The 5,700-nt window shown below is 40.3% G+C and overlaps 1 pseudogene; it reads left to right on the plus strand.

Moving 5' to 3' along the window:
- The window catches only part of LOC132018590 (high mobility group protein B1-like), a 13,845-nt pseudogene extending 13,640 nt beyond the window's left edge, over window positions 1-205 (plus strand).
- Window positions 206-5,700: the final 5,495 nt, after the last annotated feature.

A 5,700-nucleotide genomic window follows, 5' to 3' on the forward strand; every position in this document is an offset into this window, starting at 1 on the left:
GGGTTGCTAGCGAAAGAGAAAAAAAAAAAGAAAAAATATTGCAGAAAAAAAAAAAAAAGAAAGTAAAAAAAAAAAAAAAAGGGGAAAAAAAAGGGGGAAAAAAAAAAAAAAAAAAAAAAAAAAAGGAAGAAGAGGAAGACAAGGATATGAGGAGGAGGAGGAAGATGAAGAAGATGCATATGAAGAAAATGATAATGATGAATAAGTTCTAGTTCAGTTTTTGTTTTGTTTTTATTTTATTTGTTTTGTTTTGTTTTGTTATTGGTCTATAAAGCACTAAAGGCCTGTACAATATTTTTTCCTTTTAAAGGGAAAAAATTGAAATATAAGGTTGTGTAAGATATGCTTTTAACCTGTACAGTCTTTTTTGGTATAGTTAATACACTACTGAAAGCATCTTTAGATAGCCTTGTTATGGTGATAATTTAAGTACTCACTAACTTTGTTTGATACAGTGTGGGGGTTGGAAATTGGCATGAAAATTTAAAGCAGGTTTTTATTGGTGAACAGCACAAATTAATTATATATGGGTGGTAGTTTCCATTTTCAGTTATCTCTGGAACAACTTATATGAAATAATTGTTGTTCTGCTAATTGAATTCTAATCTGTAATTGCAGAAAAAAAAAGTTACAGCTTCTTTGTTGACATTCTGAATGCTTCTAAGTAAATACAATTTTTTAATATAAAAAATCCCACAAAGATGGTGGACTCACACTTCATAATCTAAAATCAAACCACAAAGCCACCGTAATTAAAACAGAGTACTGGCATATAGAGTAATGAGACAGAACAGAGACTCCAGAAGTAAGCTGTCACATATATGGTAAAATAATTTCCAATAAGGTTGCCAAGACCACTCAATGTGAAAAGAACAGTCACGTGGTGTTGTGAAAATTGACATCTATATGCAAAAGAATGAAGTCAGACCTCTACCTTACACATAAAAATATTAATTCAAAATATACCAAAAACCTAAATGTGAGAACTAAAACTATAAAACTATTGAAAGAAAAGTAGATAAAATCTTCATGACTTTGGATTTGGCAATGGTTTCTTCAACATGACATCAACAGCACAGGCAACAAAAGAAGTATACATAAATTAGACTATTTTAATTTTTGTACATAAGGACACTATCAAGGGAAAGAAAACACAACCCACAGAATGGGTTGCACAGATGAAAAAAATTTAATCCAAACAGTAATAAGTCGAAGCTAATAATAAACCAAAACCATAATACATAATGAACAAATACAGTTTAGTTCACTGTATTAACAGAATAAAACAAAAACGAAATTAAAAACAATAATGCACAAGTAACAACAGAAACTTTGTAACCATAGATGGTGCAAAAATTTTTTGACAATAAATGACAGTTTTTTTATAATGAAAATAAAATCATAAAGATATGAAATGTGAAAATGGCGGGGAAGTAGGAGGAGGGAGGCGCCCTTTCAACCTGTACCCTAAAGTGAGCTGATTACCTTCCAAAGAACCCCAATCACCCACAAAATCAGCCTGAGATCAGAATTATACACATCTGGATCTCTACTGGAGCAGAAGACGCCAGTGGGCAGGTAAAGCGGAGTGGGAAAGTTGTACTGATTTCGGAAGATAAACAAAAGAGGAGCTGGCTGAGCACAGAGCAAAAGCTGGCGCCTTGCACCCCCTCTTCACCCGCTCCCCTCCATATGTGTAGCATTCCTCAGGCACCCCTGACTGCCATAAAATGATAAATAGTTAACTTGCAGGGATCGCAATCCTGCAGAACAGGAATCTCCCTTGCTCTACAGATGTCCTGGAGACCTAAACAGGGAGGTTACCTTATCAATAGCACAGATTTCCAGGGGCAAATAACTCTTGGTTCCTGAAGCCCTAATGTCTCCCTCCCACCATAAACTGGAGGAGACTGAGGTAGAAGGGAAGGTAAATGATAGCCGGATCATAATACCCCACCAAGAATCTCCCAACTATCTTGATGTTAATGCCTGACATTGATCAGGCCATAAGGGCAAGGCCTCCCCCCACCCCCGGCACCTTGTAGGCCCTCCCTAACATGTGAAAACTCTGTTGAAACCTCCCATCCCTTCCCCTCACCTTCCCCCAACTGCAAAGTATATAACATGCCTACCCTTACAACCCGGGGCAGCAGCTCTTCCTGCCCATGGGTCCTGTCCCCGTGCTTTAATAAACCACCATTTTGCACCAACGACGTCTTAAGAATTCTTTCTTTAGTCGTCGGCTCCGAACCTGACTTGGGTTCTGGGACTTCATCATTTTTGGCGAGCCAGCCAGGAGGTTTTTGAGTCTTTACATTTGGACTCTTTGCTTCGGTGCAAAATTGGTGAGTACTTTCTCTCCTTTTCCTGTACTCTCATTCCAGGGCTATTCAAGGAGTATGGTCTTATTGGAACACTTGCATGTCAATTGCTCAGGCTGTAATCCTCTAGCCCGTGGTTACTCCACGGGGAGGAGAACGTCTGCCTTTTGGCTGTAAGCTAGTACCCTGGCCAGAATGGCAATAAGACCCAGAAACTTGATGGCCTCTCTTTATTCCTGTTCTTATAGAGAGTTGTCTCTCTTGGGCACGGGACAGCCACCTAAGTCACCAGGACGGCTGCCAATCTTAAGACTCCCGTGTGAGGTTTCCTCCTGATTGATCTAATGTGATCCCCTCCACATCCCTGGTCTAGCCACTTCTGGCCACGAGACCTCCACTGGGACTGGCCAAAACCAGTACCCGATTGAACTAAAATGCAACCGGGGACCGTTTCCTAGGGAAGTTGGCTGCAAGGGCCACATGTGTTGGAATGTCGCATAGACCATGATGGATTTCAGTCTTTACTGTTTCCTGTCAGTGTCTTCTACAAACTGCCTAAAGCTATGAAATTGGGTAATTTCCCCTTGCCAAACCTTTCTAGTATTTCCATGGGTTAATACGGCAAAACAGCATGCAGTCTTCAGGACAGACAATGGCATGGCATGGCACAGTTTCCTAGTCCATTCACCAGGCACCCATCTGTAGCCTAGGATGCGATGGGGAAGTGGAGGGACACCGGCACCCCTCCAGAGCCTCTTACAGCAGGAATGCCTTCTCGGGGAAGGCAGGATGGTGATCAATAGCGTATCTTGAGGGACGCCTCAGGTCACTTTTGACACCTAAAACCTCTGACATACCCTGTGTGGGACGCCACCCAGGAGTCGGGGGATTTGGTAATGGACCTTCATTACTTTTCTGGCTTCATTTCCCAAGGACTCTACCTTGGGGTGCCTTTTAACCCACTGGAAATAATTTGGATTGCAAAACTTAGGCAAGGACTGAGCTCCTGTAACACTGCATGACCTCAGTGGAATCTATCAGTTAGATCTCCTCTGCAGGAAGCAGGGCAAATGGACCTAGGATACCAGGGATCATACCTAGACCTTCATTGCTCTGCACCAGGACCCCAAATAAGGGGCTTTTGCGGAATGTGTTTGCCCAAATGAGTCAGCTAGTAAACTTTATCCTGACATATTGGATGGTAATTATGTAAATAAGCCTTCTTCTAGTAAACCCAGGTTGCTGGGCCATCCCTAGCAAAGGGGACCTGGCTTTATTTCTCTGTTTCTCCTAATAGATGTGGGGGCTTCTCCCTCCCTCACTTCCCGTGTTAATAGCTGTAACTGGAGCCAACTGGGGTTGGTCTAACTCGAGACAGAGTCCATAAGGAATATTCCCAAGCAGCTGCCGAAACTCTCTTTGTTTCGGGGAAGTTTCCCTGTGTTCTCTGGCCTGACTTGGACTGCCTAACCCCTCCCCCACTTGCTGGTGGGAAAGCATGGCATCTGCTCCTCTGTTGGGGCTTATGAGCTCTAAAACCGGGAATCTTTTCTCTGCCTCCTGGCATCACTTTGTTTCCTCTGTTTCCCCCTTCTCCTGTTTCTGTACCAACGTGTGTGCAGCCTGCATGACTAGCCTCTATATCATGCACCATGGCTCCTCTCTTCACTGTCAAGGAGCAAGAAGAGCACCCCCTGGACCTAACACCCCCACTCCAGATCTTCCCACGCATGTCTCAGGTAAACATTCAAAGTGGAGTGGGTCCAGGTGGAACATAAATCAGTATTGGAACTAAGTTAAGTTTGTTGGTTTAATTAAGATAAGATGTGTCTTTTAAGTTATCAGCAGTAAATGTGAAACTTCCAAGTTTACTGAAGGTCAAATAAGCCCATGTTATTTGTTAAAATTTGTTAGCAAAGAAATGACTAAACTGATGGTTAATTGTCTGTCTCAAAGTTCTAATGGGTAATTGCTGAAGTAGCTTTCAAAGTCTTTGGTAACCTGAAAGTTTTAAAGTTTTGCTTGGATGACACATGGAATTGAATTGTGGACATCTAGGTCTTAACCAAACAGGATAAAATGCTAAGTCGTTAATTACTGGATGTAGGTTTGTGCTTTTGACTTCTTACTGCAAAGAAACTAAGAGTATTTAAATCTGCTGGTAAACTTGTTTGCCACTTAACTGATTCATAAATTGCCACCTGAAGAATTCTGTTGTAACAGTTCACAATTGGTTAATAACTAAAGGTGTTTCTAAGAATACAAAGTTCTGCTTAGTGTAACTAAGACTGATGGAAATAAAGGGAAACTCTGTATGTAGGAAAGTAGGAGATATGTAAGAAAGATTTAAGGAATGGAAATACATTTTGTTGAAGGTAAAGGAAGGTAATTTTGTCCTAAATAAGATAGTTGTTTGGAAGGAAATGGCTTGGGACAAAACCTGAATGCAAAGGAAAGTTGTAGAAGGTTTGTGAAGGGAAATCTTCAGAAAAGGAATTTTAGCTATGGTCAAGAATGGATTAAGATTGAAATGAATGGGTTTTAAAGGTACATTGGTACAAGACTGAAATTGTCTCTGTTCAAAAAGACAATGTTTTCTTAGATCAATTGATCTTCTGTTAAGAAAATGTAAATGGGGGCACCTGGGTGGCTCAGTGGGTTAAGCCGTTGCCTTTGGCCCAGGTCATGATCTCAGGGTCCTGGGATCGAGTCCTGCACCGGGCTCTCTGCTCAGCAGGGAGCCTGCTTTCCTCTCTCTCTCTGCCTGCCTCTCCGTCTACTTGTGGTTTCTCTCTGTCAAATAAATAAATAAAATCTTTAAAAAAAAAAAAAAGAAAATGTAAATGGTTTTCTCTTTGCCTGCCCAGAAAAACCAGTTTCTATGTTTTGTTTTATCAGGTGTTTAACATCCCTAATTATATTTAGGCATGTGCTTTAAAACTTTCTAAAATTTTAGCAAATGTTGACAGGATTTAAACTGTAAATCTCTTTAACTCAGGCTTTTCCTTGGTATGTGAAGTTGCTCATGAAGTACTACTGAACCAATGATAAACCTTGGATTACATTTGGGAAAATGATGTAACTATTCTAAAGATTCTACGCACTTCCTAAAGTTTTAACGTTTTGAGAGATCATCGCTTGATACTGTAATTATGGAAATGTTATGTATCACAGAGATAACCTGATTTCCTTGCAGCTAAATTGTAAACTCCCGTGTCTCTTTAGCTCTAACCATATCCATTCTGAGTTTTTGTCATTTATAATTGTTTTAATTCTCTTGTAAAATGAGTTTAATCTTCAAGGAGATTCCTATAAAGGACTCTCAGGACAAATACAGATATTTGATATACTTGAAAATCCTAAAACTGAAATGGGTAAG

Source organism: Mustela nigripes, chromosome 5 (assembly GCF_022355385.1).
Source record: "Mustela nigripes isolate SB6536 chromosome 5, MUSNIG.SB6536, whole genome shotgun sequence".
Classification (NCBI taxonomy): domain Eukaryota; kingdom Metazoa; phylum Chordata; class Mammalia; order Carnivora; family Mustelidae; genus Mustela; species Mustela nigripes.